Consider the following 21,906-nt stretch of genomic DNA (forward strand, 5'->3'; position numbering starts at 1 on the left):
ATTTCTATGTTTTTTGTATACATCTTTTCAAGAATAGTGATGAGAAGAGAATCTTGCAGCCCATTGGGTGTCTCACTACCCCCCCCCCATATGCCATGTCTTGAAATGTCCAGACAGACGGATTAAAAGTAAGTTTACATTGTAATACTTCTGACAGCCAATTTTCTAGCTCTGCCCACAACTTTTGGACTTTATAGCATTCCCAGAAAGCATGGATTATGGAGTTATTATTAATTTTACACTTAAGACATGCCTCTGCCCTTGTGCTGAAGAATATGTGAATTCTGTCTCTTGTATCAAAAATATCTATGCGTTAATTTATACTGGATTAAGCATAATTTCGTTAGTTATGTTACAACTTTCCCTCCTTCTTGTGTCAACGTCAATTGTTTTTAATTCTTGGTTCCTAGAGCTTGTATATTTTTTTCTAGGAGATCGTCAGTTGGATAGGCTCTCTGCAAGCTTTTCTTCCCTATCATATGAACATCATTTTCTGAAATGTTTTTTTTTTTTTTTTTTAAGGTTGCTCTGATGTCCAAACGATTTCAAATTGCTTTTTTTTTTTTTTACATGTAACTTCTTAGTTTTCCATGTGTACCAATTTATCGGTGAATTCTGAAAAGCTATCCAAGAATTGTTCCATAAGGTTGTGTTTTTAGGGAGTGATGTTGGTTCTTGTAGAACACGTTACATGTTCTTCCATATTGTTATGTTGCTCTTATCTGTGAAGTTGTTCATGTTCTTATCTGTGAAGTTGTTCATGTTCTTATCTGTGAAGTTGTTCATGTTCTGTGAAGTTGTTATCTTTATCCTTAGGAAATAAACACGTAAAAAGATGAGCATTCGCATCTTCAATATTTACCCATTGTTCATCTTTAGTGTATTTAACTGCATGTCGCAAGTAAAAGCCTTGGGTGGCGAGTTGATACAATTCCAAGTCTGGGTGGTTAAAACCACCATCAAATTTAGGAAGATGGAAAACTTTCCTTTCTATTCTATGAATTTTATTTGCCCATAAAGTCTGTAATGACCGAGTATACATTTTAAAAAATGTATTCGCCACGGTAATTGGTATTACCGAAAATAAATACAAAAACTTCGGGAGCCATGACATTTTGAAGAGGTTTATTCTACCTGGAAAATGAATGGGAAGATTGTTCCATTTAAATAGATCTGCTTTTATATTGTTGAGTAATGGAATAAAGTTATCTTTATACATTTGTTGTTCGTTGTCACTTATTAAGCAGCCTAAGTAAAAAACAACAACTGTCGTCCACTTAAAGAATTGCTGTAGATCATGAGTTATTATTTTTCTATTGCCATTATTTCATTTTTTCCCAGATGATTTTGAGATTTTAAAGTATTCTTAGGAAAGGGGCATTGAGTTTTTAATATTGGTATTATAACCCTTGTTATTATTTTATTGTCACAATTTATTAAACTTTCCAGTAATGTTTTCATGGTATCCTATTGGTAGTTACAGTCTTGTCTCATCACTGCAACTCCAGTACGGACTCGGGAGAGGCGACCGTGTCAGCGCGTATTGCGCCCGGCCCGCCACTAGAGCACGATGGGACAAGGACATCCCTGCCAGCCAAACCCTCCCTAACCCAGACCACGGGCCAATTGTGCGTCCCCCACCTGTCGCCAGGTCACGGCCGGCTAAGTCAAGCCTGGACTCAAACCACAGCTAGAGATCAATGCAGTGCCTTAGACCACTGCACCACTTGGGAGGAACTAGATCTTCCTAGTTTTAATATAACTGAAATAACAGTTTTATACATGGAACTAGGAAGTACTGAATTGAGTGACATACACTACCTGTCAAAAGTTTTAGAACACCTACTCATTCAAGGGTTTTTCTCATTTTTTAAATTATTTTCTACATTGTAGAATAGTAGTGAAGACATCAAAACTATTAAATAACACATAAGGAATCATGTAGTAACCAAAAATATATTTTATCTTTGAGATTCTTCCAATAGCACCCCTTTGCCTTGATGACAGCTTTGCACACTCTTGGCATTCTCTCAACCAGGTTCATGAGGTAGTCACCTGGAATGCATTTCAATTAACAGGTGTGCCTTGTTAAAAGTTAATTTGTGGAGTTTCTTTCCTTCTTAATGCGTTTGAGCCAATCAGTTGTGTTGTGACAAGGTGCAGGGTATAAAGAAGATAGCCCTATTTGGTAAAAGACCAAGTCCATATTATTGCAAGAACAGCTGAAAAAAGCAAAGAGAAACAACAGTCCATCATTACTTTTCAGACATGAAAGTCAGACAATACGGAAAAATGGTAAATGGTATGTGGCCTTGGCAGAAACAGCTTCATATGAAAGCTTGATTTGTAAAATGAATGGTAATCTCGCTAACTTTTCTGACATCTGGGGACATTTTCTCTCAGAGACAGAAAGTGAAAACAATATGTAATGACCTGATGGACTACATACATACATAGTTGTTACTTTTTTCCTTTTGTTGGGGGGGGAGGTGGGGGGTTGTGGGGGAGGTGGGGGGTTGTGGGGGGAGGTGGGTAAAAAATGAAAAGTTTGTTTCCTTTTCTATCGTTGTGTGCGTGGTGCGTTTGGGGGCGTCCACACCCCTGACTTTTTTACATTTTGTTGCATTGGAGCCTTGCCCTAGAATGGATTAGGTTGTTTTTTATTTGGTCCGTCTTGGAATGGGGCTGTGGCTTGGCGGGGGGCGGGCAGGCGGGGAGTCTGGGTGCTTTCCGGGTGCTCTGTATATTCATGTCTGTCAAGTTATTGTTAAATGCCAAATGTAATTAAATTGCATTGTTGTTATATAGTAAAAGAAAACCATATAAACTCTAATATTAAAGAAAGATGGTCATACCATGGATCATTTAGCTATTTGATTACAAATTTAAATATATATATATATTTAACAAATATTTTTTAAATGATTTGATAAAATATTGAATTTGGCCTTTACTACTATCAAAACACATTGAAAAAGACAGTCAAAAAATGGATCATAAGGAATAAGGTTTTGATGTGTCTGTCCTATGTCTAGGACATACGTAGGACATACGTATAAGAAACCTCAGGAAATATTTGTATGTTTTTTGAAAACATATTTAATACTTTTTTGGGGGTAGGACAAAACTACCTCCATACTTCCATTCATTTTTTAAAACCGGTTAGCTTCAGACGATTCCAGTGACACTTGTGGGGGTCGTAGTCGTGAGAGTCATCTTTCCATAGAGTGGTCATATTAGTTTGAAGACCGTCTCAGGATGTCTCATCTTTCCATAGGGTGGTCATATTAGTTTGAAGACCGTCTCAGGATGTCTCATCTTTCCATAGGGTGGTCATATTAGTTTGAAGACCGCCTCAGGATGTCTCATCTTTCCATAGGGTGGTCATAGTTTTTTTCCGTCAAGATAGAACTGCCAAAGGGGGAGGAGTTGCAGTCTACTGCAGAGATAGCCTGCAAAGTAATGTCATACTTTCCAGGTCCATACCCAAACAGTTCGAACTACTAATTTTGAAAATTACTCTCTCCAGAAATAAGTCTCTCACTGTTGCCGCCTGCTACCGACCCCCCTCAGCTCCCAGCTGTGCCCTGGACACCATTTGTGAATTGATCGCCCCCCATCTAGCTTCAGAGTTTGTTCTGTTAGGTGACCTAAACTGGGATATGCTTAACACCCCGGCAGTCTTACAATCTAAGCTAGATGCCCTCAATCTCACACAAATCATCAAGGAACCCACCAGGTACAACCCTAAATCTGTAAACAAGGGCACCCTCATAGACTTCATCCTGACCAACTGGCTCTCCAAATATACCTCCGCTGTCTTCAACCAGGATCTCAGCGATCACTGCCTCATTGCCTGTATCCGCTACGGAGCCGCAGTCAAACGACCACCCCTCATCACTGTCAAATGCTCCCTAAAACACTTCTGTGAGCAGGCCTTTCTAATCGACCTGGCCCGGGTATCCTGGAAGGACATTGACCTCATCCCGTCAGTTGAGGATGCCTGGTCATTCTTTAAAAGATACTTCCTCACCATTTTAGATAAGCATGCTCCGTTCAAAATAATGCAGAACTAAGAACAGATATAGCCCTTGGTTCACTCCAGACCTGACTGCCCTCGACCAGCACAAAAACATCCTGTGGCGGACTGCAATAGCATCGAATAGTCCCCGCGATATGCAACTGTTCAGGGAAGTCAGGAACCAATACACGCAGTCAGTCAGGAAAGCTAAGGCCAGCTTCTTCAGGCAGAAATTTGCATCCTGTAGCTCCAACTCCAAAAAGTTCTGGGACACTGTGAAGTCCATGGAGAACAAGAGCACCTCCGCCAAGCTGCCCACTGCACTGAGGCTAGGTAACACGGTCACCACTGATAAATCCATGATTATCGAAAACTTCAACAAGCATTTCTCAACGGCTGGCCATGCCTTCCGCCTGGCTCCTCCAACCTCGGCCAACAGCTCCGCCCCCCCCGCAGCTACTCGCCCAAGCCTCTCCAGGTTCTCCTTTACCCAAATCCAGATAGCAGATGTTCTGAAAGAGCTGCAAAATCTGGACCCGTACAAATCAGCTGGGCTTGACAATCTGGACCCTCTATTTCTGAAACTATCCGCCGCCATTGTCGCAACCCCTATTACCAGCCTGTTCAACCTCTCTTTCATATCGTCTGAGATCCCCAAGGATTGGAAAGCTGCCACAGTCACCCCCCTCGATAAAAGACAGTACTGTGCAGCCGTCTTCATCAACCTTGCCAAGGCTTTCGACTCTGTCAATCACCATATTCTTATCGGCAGACTCAGTAGCCTCGGTTTTTCGGATGACTCTTTTCTCTGTATAAATCAATGATGTTGCTCTTGCTGCGGGCGATTCCCTGATCCACCTCTACGCAGACGACACCATTCTATATACTTCCGGCCCGTCCTTGGACACTGTGCTATCTAACCTCCAAACGAGCTTCAATGCCATACAACACTCCTTCCGTGGCCTCCAACTGCTCTTAAACGCTAGTAAAACCAAATGCATGCTTTTCAACCGTTCGCTGCCTGCACCCGCACGCCCGACTAGCATCACCACCCTGGATAGTTCCGACCTTGAATATGTGGACATCTATAAGTACCTAGGTGTCTGGCTAGACTGTAAACTCTCCTTCCAGACTCATATCAAACATCTCCAATCGAAAATCAAATCAAGAGTCGGCTTTCTATTCCGCAACAAAGCCTCCTTCACTCACGTCGCCAAACTTACCCTAGTAAAACTGACTATCCTACCGATCCTCGACTTTGGCGATGTCATCTACAAAATTGCTTCCAACACTCTACTCAGCAAACTGGATGCAGTTTATCACAGTGCCATCCGTTTTGTCACTAAAGCACCTTATACCACCCACCACTGCGACTTGTATGCTCTAGTCGGCTGGCCCTCGCTACATATTCGTCGCCAGACCCACTGGCTCCAGGTCATCTACAAGTCCATGCTAGGTAAAGCTCCGCCTTATCTCAGTTCACTGGTCACGATGGCAACACCCATCCGTAGCACGCGCTCCAGCATGTGTATCTCACTGATCATCCCTAAAGCCAACACCGCATTTGGCCGCCTTTCGTTCCAGATCTCTGCTGCCTGTGACAGGAATGAATTGCAAAAATCGCTGAAGTTGGAGAATTTTATCTCCTCACCAATTTCAAACATCTGCTATCTTAGCAGCTAACCGATCGCTGCAGCTGTACATAGTCTATCGGTAAATAGCCCACCCATTTTTACCTACCTCATCCCCATACTGTTTTTATTTATTTACTTTTCTGCTCTTTTGCACACCAATATCTCTACCTGTACATAACCATCTGATCATTTATCACTCCAGTGTTAATCTGCAAAATTGTAATTATTCGCCTACCTCCTCATGCCTTTTGCACGCAATGTATATAGACTCCCTTTGGGTGGTCATATTAGTTTGAAGACCGTCTCAGGATGTCTCATCTTTCCATAGAGTGGTCATATTAGTTTGAAGACCGTCTCAGGATGTCTCATCTTTCCATAGGGTGGTCATATTAGTTTGAAGACCGTCTCAGGATGTCTCATGGTCTGCCCCCTGGTCACTGCAGATGCGGAAGTGCGAAATCGGCAGATGCGGCAGATTGAGAAGCAGTATTTGTGTTACATAACTCAACTAACCTTGTCCCAGATCTGATTGTGTCTTGCCAAGTTGACAGTGTTTGTGTTGTCATGACAAAGTTAGTGGCAGATAGACAATTCACACAGCCTTGCCAAATTGGCAAGACAGCACCTCCAAGATCTGGGACCAGGCTAGGACTGAACGTCACATCCTCCTGAAACGACCTGCATTCGTTTATTTTCTCAACTATCTGCACCAGACAAAATGTGTATAGTTGTGCTGATATAGGTGATGTTTTGTGACACTACAATTTATTTCCCCAAGACACCGATAAGGCTATGCAAAATTGTGAATGATCTACATGACATTATTAAAGGTGAGGTCATTGGGTTGATTCCCACAAGACTTTCACCTGTTCAGTCATGTTATTTATCAGTGATTACTCCAAGGAAGGGAGTAAGGAAACTTATATGGAATTTGAATAGGGCCTATAGTTGGCTCCCTCATGTGAATACACAGGGATGACAACTTCCACCTATGGAGTAAATAATGAAAAGCAGAAAAAAGTACAACTACTGTGTAAAGACATACCACAAGACATACCACTGCTCCTAGCAGACCTTGGTTAGGCAAAGCAAACATCTGTTCCTCACATACTCCCTTTAAAGAACTTAACTTGAAAAACAAAGGGATAAAAAAAAACTCTTGCGATGCCGTAACAACATCATAGCCAGTATACACTTCCTCAAAATAGTCAGAATTATTCTAAGATAAATCCAGAAATATGTAATTCATTTTGACATTTTTTTGCTGAGGAGGTCTCAGTCATGCAGCTGTACATCTAAACGAAGATGTTTGGTGAAGTAAGTAATACAATCTTTTTTTAAACTAGTTGTGTCTCATTGAATGAATCCCGTCCATAATTCCTACTCCTATTAGGAGTAGTACTGTTTACCAATCACCGACGAAGGGGGCGTAGACTTCGGCTACCGAATTTCGACTTGCCTCAAGAAAAAAAAATGTGTGTGCTCAAAATGAAACTAATAAAAAAAGTCACAGAATTTAATTAGAAATGTGCATGAGTTGTTGACTGGGAAGCATGCGACAGGCTTTCGATATCAGAAAATTCTATATGACATCTTATGGTTCCTTCAAATGCAATATGATTGTAATATCTATCAACAATGACAAGCCACCGGGGTCTGACAACTTGGATGGAAAATGACAGAATAAAAGCAGACGATATTGCCACTCCTATTTCCCATTCCTTCAATCAAAGCCTACTAGAAGGTGTGTGCCCCTAGGCCAGGAGGGAAGCAAAAGATATTCTGCTACCCAAGAATAATAAAGCCACCTGTCCTGGCTCAAATAGCTGACCAATCAGCCTTTTACCAACCCTTAGTAAACTTTAGGGAAGCACGCTTAAAGGGAAGGACATTCAAGAAGCATGGCACTTACACAAATGACTGAAGATTGGCGGAAAGAAATTGAAGATACAAAGATTGTAGGAGATGTTTTGTTAGACTTCAGTGTGGCTTTTGGCAATGTTGATCATAGTCTTCTGCTGGAAAAACGTATGTGCTATGGCTTTACACCCCCTACTATTGTCACGCCCTGACCTTAATTATCTTTGTTTTCTTTATTATTTTGGTCAGGTCAGGGTGTGACGACGGTGGGTATGTTAGTTTTTGAAATTGTCTAGGGTTTTTTGTATATCTAAGGGGTTTTGTAAGTCTAGGTATATGGTGGCCTGAATTGGTTCCCAATCAGAGGCAGCTGTCTATCGTTGTCTCTGATTGGGGACCATATTTAGTTAGCCATTTGCCATAGGGTATTTGTGGGTTCTTATTCTATGTTTAGTTTCCTGTCTGCACTACTCATATTTGCGTCAAGGTTCATTATGTTAGTTTGTTCAGTGTTCTTTCTTTATTAAAGAAGTATGTATGCTTACCACGCTGTGCCTTGGTCTCCTCCATACGACGACCGTGACAACTATATTGTGGATGAAGAGTTACTTGTCAAACAGAACACAGAGGGTGTTCTTTAATGGAAGCCTCTCCAACATAATCCAGGTACAATCAGGAATTCCCCAGGTCAGTTGTCTAGGCCCTTTACTTTTTTCAATCTTTACTAATGACATACCACTAGCTTTTTAGTAAAGCCAGTGTGTCTATGTATGCGGATGACTCAACACTCTACACATCAGCTACTACAGTGGGTGAAATCACTGCAACACTTAACAAAGAGCTGCAGTTAGTTTCAGAATGGGTGGCAAGGAATAAGTTCTAAATATTTTCAAAACTAAGAGCATTGTATTTGGGACAAATCATTCACTAAATCCTAAACCTCAACTAAATCTTGCAATAAATAATGTGGAAATTAGGCAAGTTGACCAACTGTCATGGTCAAAACATGTTGATACAATAGTAGCTAAGTCTGTCCATAATAAAGTGCTCCTCTGCCTTTTTAACAACACTATCAACAAGGCAGCTCCCACAGGCTAGTTTTGTCACACCTGGACTACTGTTCAGTCATGTGTTCAGGTGCCACAAAGAGGTTACTCTGAAAACTATGATTGTCTCAGAACAGGGCAGCATGGCTGGCCCTTAAATGTACAGGAAGAGCTAACATTAATAATATGCATGTGATTCTCTCATGGCGGCTCAAAGTGGAGGAGAGAATGACTTCATCACTAATTGTTTTTGTAAGAAGAGTTGACATGCTGAATGCACTGAGCTGTCTGTTTAATATACTAGCACACAGCTCAGACACCCATGCATACCCCACAAAACATGCCACCAGAGGCCTCTTCACAGTCCCCATGTCCAGAACAGACTATGGGAGGCACAGTTTTATGTAGAGCCATGGCTACATGGAACTCTATTCCACATCCGGTAACTGATGCAAACAGTAGAATCAGATTTAAAAAGCAGGTAAAAATACACCTAATGGAAGAGTGGGGACTGTGAAGAGACACACACAAAGGTACAGACACACACTTACACATAGTAAGATACACTCTACGCACACGTACATATGGATTTTATAATGTAAATATGTGGTAGTAGAGACCTGAGGGAACACACTTAATATGTGGTGAAAAGTGTTATGAAATATAATGTCATTAAATATTTTCAATTGTATTTAACTGCCTTAATGTTGCTAGACCCCAGGAAGAGTAACTGCTGCCTTGGAAGGAACTAATGGGATCCTTAATAAACCCCAGGAAAGTAACTGCTGCCTTGGAAGGAACTAATGGGGATCCATAATAAACCCCAGGAAGAGTAACTGCTGCCTTGGAAGGAACTAATTCAATAAACCCCAGGAAAAACTGCTGCCTTGGAAGGAACTAATGGGGTAATAAACCCCAGGAAGAGTAACTGCTGCCTTTTGGAAGGATCCTTAACTAATGGGGATCCATAATAAACCCCAGGAAGAGTAACTGCTGCCTTGAAGGAACTAATGGGGATCCATAATAAACCCCAGGAAGAATAACTGCTGCCTTGGAAGGAACTAATGGGGATCCATAATAAACCCCAGGAAGAATAACTGCTGCCTTGGAAGGAACTAATGGGGATCCATAATAAACCCCAGGAAAAGCTGCTGCCCCAGGAAGAAGTAACTGCTGCCTTGAAGGAACTAAGGAACTAGCTGCTGCCTTGGAAGGAACTAATGGGGATCCATAATAAACCCCAGGAAGAGTAGCTGCTGCCTTGGAAGGAACTAATGGGGATCCTTAATAAATACAAATAAAATAATTGAAAGGCTTTGCTGGTTCCTTTATGAATAATTTATAATATAATATTCTGTATAATTCAAGAAAGAAATACTACTTTAAACATCAAACACAGTATTTACAGTCGACAATGCTGATTGCAGAATGACATGCAGACAAATATAACAATGTACATGTAAGATATAGCCATTGACTTTTACACAGTAACATGAAGTCAGTTTGGATATTTGTTTCTTTCAGTCTGGAACAGACAATAGTGTCCTTTTCACGTTCTTGACGAGATACAATCCCTTGTCACATTGCCACTTTACAAAGACCACAGCAGTAAGGTCTCATTTGAGAAGTGCAATTTCACAACATGACACATTCTCACTTTAATGTGTCAAATACAATTCATGTTAAATAGCAATGCCATCCAAGAATATTTTAGGCTGCTAACTAAAAGCGTAATTTTGACACTTTATAATACATTTCATGAATAAGCAACAGTAAACATTTCTGTATTTAGAAGCATTGGAATTCCTACAAATGTATAATCATTTCTGAACATGTATAAGTTTATATAATGTCTTCATAAAGGTCATAATAAAGTGTAACCAATGTCTCCCATCACTCTCTCCATCACTCTCTCCATACTCTCTCCATCACTCTCCATCACTCTCTCCATCACTCTCTCCATCACTCTCTCCATCACTCTCTCCATCACTCTCTCCATCACTCTCTCCACCACTCTCTCCATCACTCTCTCCATCACTCTCTCCATCCACCACTCTCTCCATCACTCTCTCCATCACTCTCTCCATCACTCTCTCCATCACTCTCTCCATCACTCTCTCCATACTCTCTCCATCCATCCACCACTCTCTCCATCACTCTCTCCATCACTCTCTCCATACTCTCTCCACCACTCTCTCCATCCATCCTCTCTCCATACTCTCTCCATCACTCTCTCCACCACTCTCTCCACCACTCTCTCCATCACTCTCTCCACCACTCTCTCCCACTCTCTCCATCACTCTCTCCCTCTCTCCACCACTCTCTCCACCACTCTCTCCATCACTCTCTCCACCACTCTCTCCACCACTCTCTCCATCACTCTCTCCATCCACCACTCTCTCCATCACTCTCTCCACCACTCTCTCCACCACTCTCTCCACCACTCTCTCCATCACTCTCTCCATACTCCTCTCCACCACTCTCTCCATCACTCTCTCCATCACTCTCTCCACCACTCTCTCCATCACTCTCTCCACCACTCTCTCAATCACTCTCTCCATCACTCTCTCCATCACTCTCTCCATCACTCTCTCCACCACTCTCTCCACCACTCTCTCCACCACTCTCTCAATCTCTCTCCCACTCTCTCCATCACTCTCTCCATACTCTCTCCATCACTCTCTCCACCACTCTCTCCACCACTCTCTCCATCACTCTCTCCATACTCTCTCCATCACTCTCTCCACCACTCTCTCCACCACTCTCTCCATCACTCTCTCCATACTCTCTCCATCACTCTCTCCACCACTCTCTCCACCACTCTCTCCATCACTCTCTCCATACTCTCTCCATCACTCTCTCCATCACTCTCTCCACCCTCTCTCCACTCTCTCCACCACTCTCTCCATCACTCTCTCCACCACTCTCTCCATCACTCTCTCCATCACTCTCTCCATACTCTCTCCATCACTCTCTCCATACTCTCTCCATCACTCTCTCCACCACTCTCTCCATCACTCTCTCCACCACTCTCTCCACCACTCTCTCCATCACTCTCTCCATACTCTCCATCACTCTCTCCATACTCTCTCCATACTCTCTCCATCACTCTCTCCATCACTCTCTCCATACCTCTCTCCATCACTCTCCATACTCTCTCCATACTCTCTCCATCACTCTCTCCATCACTCTCTCCATCACTCTCTCCATACTCTCTCCATCACTCTCTCCATCACTCTCTCCATACTCTCTCCATCACTCTCTCCATCACTCTCTCCATACTCTCTCCATCACTCTCCATCACTCTCTCCATACTCTCTCCATCACTCTCTCCATACTCTCTCCATACTCTCTCCATCACTCTCTCCATCACTCTCTCCATACTCTCTCCATCACTCTCTCCATACTCTCTCCATCACTCTCTCCATACTCTCTCCATCACACTCTCCATCACTCTCTCCATCACTCTCTCCATCACTCTCTCCATCACTCTCTCCATACTCTGTCCATCAAAGCTGATTTTCACACAGAGCTTTAACATGGAGTCCATGATTAGGAAGGGAGATGGAAAGAGTTTGCTTGCTAACACTAATGTCTCAGTGCTTTGACAGACATTCTGTAGTCTTGAGGTTTCAGGGTGTACTTACACAGTGTAGATAATACTCCTATCCTCATCCATGTCTAGGGGTTTGAATTACACATTGACCCTTGTGGGTGCCCATTGTTTATGTCTTTGACACTTCTGGTATGGCTTCACATAGATATTTCAATTCTGGTATGGGGTCCTGATTTGTAAAAGGGGTGCCCAGCCCCTCTTAGCCCCCCCTGTAATTCGAACCTTGTACAACTCAACCTCCTGCTTTTGGAGTAGGTGCTAGCTATCCCCCCCTTTCTCAATATTGTCCACATTACGTTTGCACAACCGGGGGAAAGTCAAAGAGAAGGTGTGAGGGGCAAGCATGATGATGATGATGAGGCAAGTTGAAGGTAGGTGAGGTTCAAGGGAGAGAGTGCCAGTAGGAGGAAGGGGCAGGAACAAGACAGGAAGTAGTCCCATCTTCAGTCAACATCTCTTTCCTGTTATCTACATCTTCTGGATCTCAAAGAGACGTACGTCCGTGTCGTACCAGATGGGCGGGTCCACGTTGCTGTGAAGACAAATAAAGGTTTCAAATGTCAAATACATTGGGAGACTATTTCCTCTTAGATCTAAGAGGAAGAGAGAACGCATTGGAACATTTGTTGCCAAATGAACACATCCCAGAAGAAAGAAGTACACAGATGAAACCCCACATGAATCATGAAAATGAGTGAAATACCATAGGACTACAGCTCCCATCATGCCCTACTCACCGCAGGTAGACCACTCCCCACATGTAGGTGCGGAACCACATGGCCGTGCCGGCGTTGGCCTGGTACTTCCGGATGAGGATGGGATGGGGGACGGGCAGGAGGCCCACCAGGGTACCATGCTGGAGGAACTTCAGGATCTCAGACTCGTCTGTCAAACCTCTGAGAGAGAGAGGGAAAATATTTTTTGGGCTCCACATACATAAAAACAGATATTTAAATATCATCAGTCATTAAAGTGTTTCTTCCTAAATGGATGGTGTGTGTTGTATGAGGGGGTTGGGAGCAAAGTTAGAAAATATACAATAATATAACTTCACAGAATCTACTGACACTTCATAGAAGTAAACCTTTGATGACCAATATGACCAGTGATGTTTGACTTACTTGTCGATACAGATCTTCTCAACCTGTGGGACCAGCACCTGCAGCAGACGCATTATGGTCTGTAGGGGGAGCTTACACTTCCAGGAGAGGACCTGAGGGAGAAGGAAGGGACACGTTACACTCTTAGAACAAAAGGTGCTAAGTAGAACCATACAGGGTTCTTCAGTTTGTCCTCATAGGGGAACCATTTTTGGTGCTGGGTAAAACCCTTTGCAGAGGGTTCTATCTAGAATGGATCTGGGTTGGTGTTAGGGTTGTGGGAGTGTGGCCATGGCAACACCAGGGTTGTGGGTTTGAGTCCCGCATTCACTGTCTATGTTGACAGTTCTTCAAGTGGCCTTGAATAAAACCGTCTTCTAAATGACAATATTTCATTTTACTATTAAAACTACTCAACCAGTCTGGTGTAGAGGACCAGTGAGATTGATACCTACTCAACCAGTCTGGTGTAGAGGACCAGTGAGATTGATACCTACTCACCCAGTCTGGTGTAGAGGACCAGTGAGATTGATACCTACTCACCCAGTCTGGTGTAGAGGACCAGTGAGATTGATACCTACTCACCCAGTCTGGTGTAGAGGACCAGTGAGATTGATACCTACTCACCCAGTCTGGTGTAGAGGACCAGTGAGATTGATACCTACTCACCCAGTCTGGTGTAGAGGACCAGTGAGATTGATACCTACTCACCCAGTCTGGTGTAGAGGACCAGTGAGATTGATACCTACTCACCCAGTCTGGTGTAGAGGACCAGTGAGATTGATACCTACTCACCCAGTCTGGTGTAGAGGACCAGTGAGATTGATACCTACTCAACCAGTCTGGTGTAGAGGACCAGTGAGATTGATACCTACTCACCCAGTCTGGTGTAGAGGACCAGTGAGATTGATACCTACTCACCCAGTCTGGTGTAGAGGACCAGTGAGATTGATACCTACTCACCCAGTCTGGTGTAGGGGCCCAGTGAGACTGAGAGGTACAGGAGATGGTGGATGATGTGCTTGACATGCGCCTTCTCTCCATCTCTGCCTCAGTGTAGAAAACATCCTGAGAACATAGAACACTGATGACTGACACACGCACGCACACACGCACGCACACACATACGCACGCACGCACGCACGCACACACATACGCACGCACGCACGCACACACACACACACTTACCTCATTGTCCCTTCCAGAAACAGACTCTGTGTCGCTGGCCCCTACAATGGCGCCGTGGACAGCCTGGGGTGTGTGGTCAGCCTGGGGTGTGTGGTCAGCCTGGGGTGTGTGGTCAGCCTGGGTTGTGTGGTCAGCCTGGAGTGTGTGGTGTGACGCGTGTGAATGCTCCATCTTCAGCACAGAGATCATAGTGCCATCCTCTGACACCTGAGACTTCTCAGTCAGTTTGTCAATGGCTGCAGACAGGGATTGATTTGACTGCACAGTAAAACAATCCACACAGTACAAAGGTGCTCCGAACGTGACAGAGATAGCACAATAAAGACAGAGTTTTATTTCCTTTGTGGTCCTGAAGGGACTGACGCTATATGTCAGTTCATACAAAACTATGACACCCCACTGGATGATAACTGTTGTGTTGAGAGAGTCCATATGGGGGAGGTGCAGTTGTGTACCTGGTATAGAATCCTGGTCGTGTTCAGATAGTAGTTATAGATACAGTAGTTATTGTACCTGGTAGTGTTCAGATAGTAGTTATAGATACAGTAGTTATTGTACCTAGTAGTGTTCAGATAGTAGTTATAGATACAATAGTTATTGTACCTGGTAGTGTTCAGATAGTAGTTATAGATAGGTTGTTGTTAGGAAAATTATGATTAAATGACTGAACAAATCATTTTAAATGGAACTGTAGCTAAGTAAACTTTACTCTGTTTTATTATATCTGATTAACAATATGAGTTCATAAGAAGGGATTGTGTGACACGGACAAGGAGTAATTAAAGTTAATGAACACCATTCCAACTAGGCAGAAACAAATGGGTTGTGGATTAAGTAAGCAGATAAGGTAGTTAACCTATGGTTGAACCGACGAAACTGAGCTCTGGGGTGTTTTAGACAAGGCTGTGAGTGCCTTCCTAGGTTTTCTGTTAATTAGAACTGTCAGCTAAGTGGTGATCGATAATGGTGAGGGGTCAAAAGTTAATTCAGTTATGTTGTGTGTCCTGTGTATGTGCTAGGGGGTCAGAATATATATATATAAATATATATATAAACTATAAATATATATATATATATATATATATATATATATATATAAACTGTTGCTTGTGGTTGCTCGTGGTAACATGGCAGCGCGCTCCGAGAATAAATTCTGTTACCTATTATTGAAAAGACTGGTCTCCGTCTATTTTATGCAAACAAGAATCTTACAAATTCTCATAAAACAGATTAAAGGAATTCAATTAATGAATACATATTGGTATAATTAAATTACAGTAACAGTTGTGTACCTGGTATAGAATCCTAGTAGTGTTCAGATAGTAGTTATAGATACAGTAGTTATTGTACCAGGTAGTGTTCAGATAGTAGTTATAGATAGGTTGTGTATCTGGTATAGAATCCTGGTCGTGTTCAGATAGTAGTTATAGATACAGTAGTTATTGTACCTAGTAGTGTTCAGATAGTAGTTATAGATAGGTTGTGTACCTGGTATAGAATCCTGGTCGTGTTCAGATAGTAGTTATAGATACAGTAGTTATTGTACCTGGTAGTGTTCAGATAGTAGTTATAGATACAGTAGTTATTGTACCTAGTAGTGTTCAGATAGTAGTTATAGATACAGTAGTTATTGTACCTAGTAGTGTTCAGATAGTAGTTATAGATAGGTTGTGTATCTGGCATAGAATCCTGGTAGTGTTCAGATAGTAGTTATAGATACAGTAGTTATTGCAATTCTCAGTATTTGTCCATAGACCAGAGATACATTTTTGCCATTTTAAAGTTAATTTCCTGCAATTCTACACATTTTGCTATGTAGCTGAGAGAAAATGGTGCAATTTTAAAGCACTTTTCCAGCGATTCTATATATTCTGCCATAGAGCTGAGAGGAAATGTTGGTTACAAAACTAATTTCCAGCGATTCTACATATTCTGCCATGGAGCTGAGAGGAAATGTTGGTTACAAAACTAATTTCCAGCGATTCTACATATTCTGCCATGGAGCTGAGAGAAAATGTTGCAGTAAAAAAAAATATGAAAGAAATAAAATACAACAGAAATACATTGTTTACAGAAGTATTCAGACCCTTCGCTACGAGACTCGGATTTGAGCTCAGCTGTATCCTGTTTCCATTGATCATCCTTGAGATGTTTCTACAACTTGATTGGAGTCCACCTGTGTAAAATCCAATTGATTGGACATGATTTGGAAAGGCACACACCTGTCTCTATAAGGTCCCACAATTGACAGTGCATGTCAGAGCAAATATCAAGCCATGAGGTCGAAGGAATTGTCAGTAGAGCTCCAGAGACTGGATTGTGTCGAGGCACAGATCTAGGAAGGGTACCAAAACATTTCTGCAGCATTGAAGGTCCCCAAGAACACAGTGGCCTCCATCATTCTTAAATGGAAGAAGTTAAGAACCACCAAAGACTCTTCCTAGAGCTGGCCACCCGGCAAAACTGAGCAATCTTTGGGAGAAAGGGCTTGATCAGGGAGGTGACTAAGAACCCAATGGTCACTCTGACAGAGCTCTAGAGTTCCTCTCTGGAGATGGGAGAAGCTTCCAGAAGGACAACAATCTCTGCAGCAGTACACTAATTAGGCCTTTATGGTAGAGTGGCCAGACGGAAGCCACTCCTCAGTAAACGGCACAGGGCAGCCCGCTTGGAGTTTGCCAAATGACCACTAAAGACTCTCAGACCATGAGAAACAAGATTCTCTGATCTGATGAAACCAAGATTGAACTAATAGCAAGCTTCACGTCTGGAGGAAACCTGGCACCATCCCTACGGTGAAGCATGGTGGTGGCAGCTTCATGCTGTGGGGATGTTTTCCAGTGGCAGGATCTAGGAGACTAGTCAGGATTGAGGCAAAGATGAACGGAGATCCTTGATGAAAACCTGCTCCAGAACGCTTAGGACCTCAGACTGGGGTGAAGGTTCACCTTCCAACAGGACAACGACGCTAAGCAGCCAAGACAACGCAGGACTGGCTTTGGGACAAGTCTCTGAATGTCCTTGAGTGGCCCAGCCACAGTCCGGACTTGAACCCGACCTAACATCTTTGGAGAGACATGAATATAGCTGTGCAGCATTGCTCCCCATTCAACCTGATAGAGGCATTGCTTTATCTTGGCCAGGTTGCAGTTGTAAATGAGAACTTGTTCTCAACTGGCCTGCCTGGTTAAATAAAGGTGAAATACAAATAAGAGAGGATCTACAGAGGATCTACAGTGAAGAATGGGAGAAACTCCCCAAATACAGGTGTACCAAGCTTGTAGAGTCATACCCAAGAAGACTTGAGGCTGTAATCGCTGCCAAAGGTGCTTCAACTAAGAGTTTAAGGGTCTGAATACTTATGTAAATGTAATATCTAATTTCAATTTTTTATAAATTAGCAAAAATGTATAAAAAACTTTTTTCTTTGTTATTATAGGGTATTGTGTGTAAATTAATGAGGGAAAAAAAGGATTTAATCAATTTTAGAATAAGGCTGTAACCTAACAAAATGTGGATAAAGTCAAGGGGTCTGAATACTTTCTCCGAAGGCACTGTATATAAGTTGTTATAGTTATAGATCGGTGGTGCACCTGGTATAGCGACCAGGCTGGTCTTCAGCGTTCCTGGCTCGGCGGGGACGGCCGGAGGGGAACCCTCCATGGACACCGTTTCCTGGGAGCTGGTACGGGAGATGCCGGTGATGGCATCCGGTGACTTTCTCTTCCTCAGCAAGGCCTTCTGGATGGAGGCGGGGTCGGACGGCAGGTTGGCCAACTGATGGAACAAGTTGCGTTTGCGGATAATGGCGTAGACTAGGTTACAGTTTCCTGGAAGATTTAAGAGTAAGGGATTATGAGGGTTATATTGATACGACACAGCAGCACATCAAAGGCAGGCAGTGAATAGTCCTTCTACTGACTGAACCCACAGAAAGTAAGAAACATATAAATAGACTAAATACAATTCCCTTTCATATTGTATTTATTTTTCCATGGAACAGTGAGGAATTGAGAGCCTGGAAATAGATTATAGAGGGGCCCAGGTAGGAGAGTGGCAGAGACAGACTCAAACCCCCGTCACTAGCCGGTATCTGTGGTCCAGAGTCAGCAGCAATACCAACAGACCAGACTCTGGCAGGACTAAACACAGTCTTATGCTATTCTACGGAGTCAGACATGTAACCTGTTCTGAGAGGAGCAGGCTGGGTAAACACTGGTCCTCTCACCATCAAACTGGTACTGGATGATGTTGTTGAAGGCCTCCAGCAGGAAGAAGACAAGATGGTGGTTCTGGGAGGCAGAGAAGAGGAACCAGTTGGTGGAGAAGGCTTCCAAGAGGTGGAGCAGTTTGTTGGCTGCCACCATTGACAGACTCTTCAGGTAGGGAGACACTGTGGAGGAGAGGGAGGAGAAGTCATTCAGGTAGGGAGACACTGTGGAGGAGAGGGAGGAGGAGTCATTCAGGTAGGGAGACACTGTGGAGGAGAGGGAGGAGGAGTCATTCAGGTAGGGAGACACTGTGGAGTAGAGGGAGGAGAAGTCATTCAGGTAGGGAGACACTGTGGAGTAGAGGGAGGAGAAGTCATTCAGGTAGGGAGACACTGTGGAGTAGAGGGAGGAGAAGTCATTCAGGTAGGGAGACACTGTGGAGGAGAGGGAGGAGAAGTCATTCAGGTAGGGAGACACTGTGGAGTAGAGGGAGGAGAAGTCATTCAGGTAGGGAGACACTGTGGAGGAGAGGGAGGAGGAGTCATTCAGGTAGGGAGACACTGTGGAGGAGAAGGAGGAGGAGTCATTCAGGTAGGGAGACACTGTGGAGGAGAAGGAGGAGGAGTCATTCAGGTAGTGAGACACTGTGGAGGAGAGGGAGGAGGAGTCATTCAGGTAGGGAGACACTGTGGAGTAGAGGGAGGAGGAGTCATTCAGGTAGGGAGACACTGTGGAGTAGAGGGAGGAGGAGTCATTCAGGTAGGGAGACACTGTGGAGGAGAGGGAGGAGGAGTCATTCAGGTAGGGAGACACTGTGGAGGAGAGGGAGGAGAAGTCATTCAGGTAGGGAGACACTGTGGAGGAGAGGGAGGAGGAGTCATTCAGGTAGGGAGACACTGGAGTAGAGGGAGGAGAAGTCATTCAGGTAGGGAGACACTGTGGAGGAGAGGGAGGAGGAGTCATTCAGGTAGGGAGACACTGGAGGAGAGGGAGGAGGAGTCATTCAGGTAGGGAGACACTGTGGAGGAGAGGGAGGAGAAGTCATTCAGGTAGGGAGACACTGTGGAGTAGAGGGAGGAGAAGTCATTCAGGTAGGGAGACACTGTGGAGTAGAGGGAGGAGGAGTCATTCAGGTAGGGAGACACTGTGGAGTAGAGGGAGGAGAAGTCATTCAGGTAGGGAGACACTGTGGAGTAGAGGGAGGAGAAGTCATTCAGGTAGGGAGACACTGTGGAGTAGAGGGAGGAGAAGTCATTCAGGTAGGGAGACACTGTGGAGTAGAGGGAGGAGAAGTCATTCAGGTAGGGAGACACTGTGGAGTAGAGGGAGGAGGAGTCATTCAGGTAGGGAGACACTGTGGAGTAGAGGGAGGAGGAGTCATTCAGGTAGGGAGACACTGTGGAGTAGAGGGAGGAGAAGTCATTCAGGTAGGGAGACACTGTGGAGGAGAGGGAGGAGAAGTCATTCAGGTAGGGAGACACTGTGGAGGAGAGGGAGGAGGAGTCATTCAGGTAGGGAGACATGGTGGAGGAGAGGGAGGAGGAGTCATTCAGGTAGGGAGACACTGTGGAGTAGAGGGAGGAGAAGTCATTCAGGTAGGGAGACACTGTGGAGGAGAGGGAGGAGGAGTCATTCAGGTAGGGAGACACTGTGGAGGAGAGGGAGGAGGAGTCATTCAGGTAGGGAGACACTGGAGGAGAGGGAGGAGGAGTCATTCAGGTAGGGAGACACTGTGGAGGAGAGGGAGGAGGAGTCATTCAGGTAGGGAGACACTGGAGGAGAGGGAGGAGGAGTCATTCAGGTAGGGAGACACTGTGGAGGAGAGGGAGGAGGAGTCATTCAGGTAGTGAGACACTGTGGAGGAGAGGGAGGAGAAGTAATTCAGGTAGGGAGACACTGTGGAGGAGAGGGAGGAGGATTCATTTGTAGAGATACTGTACATTGTGACCACAGATTGAGCCTAATCCTAGCTAGACTAAAAAGCAAGTAACATCTCAATATGCATGTACAGCATCTAAGAATGACTTAATGAGTACATCTGTTTGGGTGTTTAAGGTGATCTCAGGGACTGTCCCAAAGTAATGTAATATTGAACTGTTCAATACCTCAGAACTTTCTGTGAGGCTGAGGTTACAAAAAGGAGTGTAGATGTTTCCTGTGGACCGGATCGTCACATGATGACGTGTTGCTGTGCCGATTGTAGCCTACTGTATGTTTTAAATGTTGTAACACTGTAATGACTACTGCTGTAATGTAACACTGTAATGACTACTGCTGTAATGTAACACTGTAATGACTACTGCTGTAATGTAACACTGTAATGACTACTGCTGTAATGTAACACTGTAATGACTACTGCTGTAATGTAACACTGTAACACTGTAATGACTACTGCTGTAATGCTGTAATGACTACTGCTGTAATGTAAACTGTAATGACTACTGCTGTAATGTAACACTGTAATGACTACTGCTGTAATGTAACACTGTAATGACTACTGCTGTAATGTAACACTGTAATGACTACTGCTGTAATGTAACACTGTAATGACTACTGCTGTAATGTAACACTGTAATGACTACTGCTATAATGTAACACTGTAATGACTACTGCTGTAATGTAACGCTGTAATGACTACTGCTGTAATGACTACTGCTGTAATGTAACGCTGTAATGACTACTGCTGTAATGACTACTGCTGTAATGTAACGCTGTAAGGACTTCTGCTGTAATGTAACGCTGTAACACTGTAATGACTACTGCTGTAATGTAATGCTGTAATGACTACTGCTGTAATGTAACGCTGTAATGTAACACTGTAATGACTACTGCTGTAATGTAACACTGTAATGACTACTGCTGTAATGTAACGCTGTAATGTAACACTGTAATGACTACTGCTGTAATGTAACACTGTAATGACTACTGCTGTAATGTAACGCTGTAATGTAACACTGTAATGACTACTGCTGTAAACTGTAACGCTGTAATGACTACTGCTGTAATGTAACACTGTAATGACTACTGCTGTAATGTAACACTGTAATGACTACTGCTGTAATGTAACACTGTAACACTGTAATGACTACTGCTGTAATGTAACGCTGTAATGACTACTGCTGTAATGTAACACTGTAATGACTACTGCTGTAATGTAACACTGTAATGACTACTGCTATAATGTAACACTGTAATGACTACTGCTATAATGTAACACTGTAATGATTACT

The 21,906-nt window shown here is 43.5% G+C and overlaps 1 pseudogene; it reads right to left on the reverse strand.

Annotated features, from left to right (window-relative positions):
* Positions 1–12,386: 12,386 nt before the first annotated feature.
* Positions 12,387–21,906, reverse strand: part of LOC121838756 — a 37,185-nt pseudogene continuing 27,665 nt past the window's right edge.

The sequence above is a fragment of the Oncorhynchus tshawytscha genome, unplaced genomic scaffold, assembly GCF_018296145.1.
Source record: "Oncorhynchus tshawytscha isolate Ot180627B unplaced genomic scaffold, Otsh_v2.0 Un_contig_6607_pilon_pilon, whole genome shotgun sequence".
Taxonomy (NCBI): domain Eukaryota; kingdom Metazoa; phylum Chordata; class Actinopteri; order Salmoniformes; family Salmonidae; genus Oncorhynchus; species Oncorhynchus tshawytscha.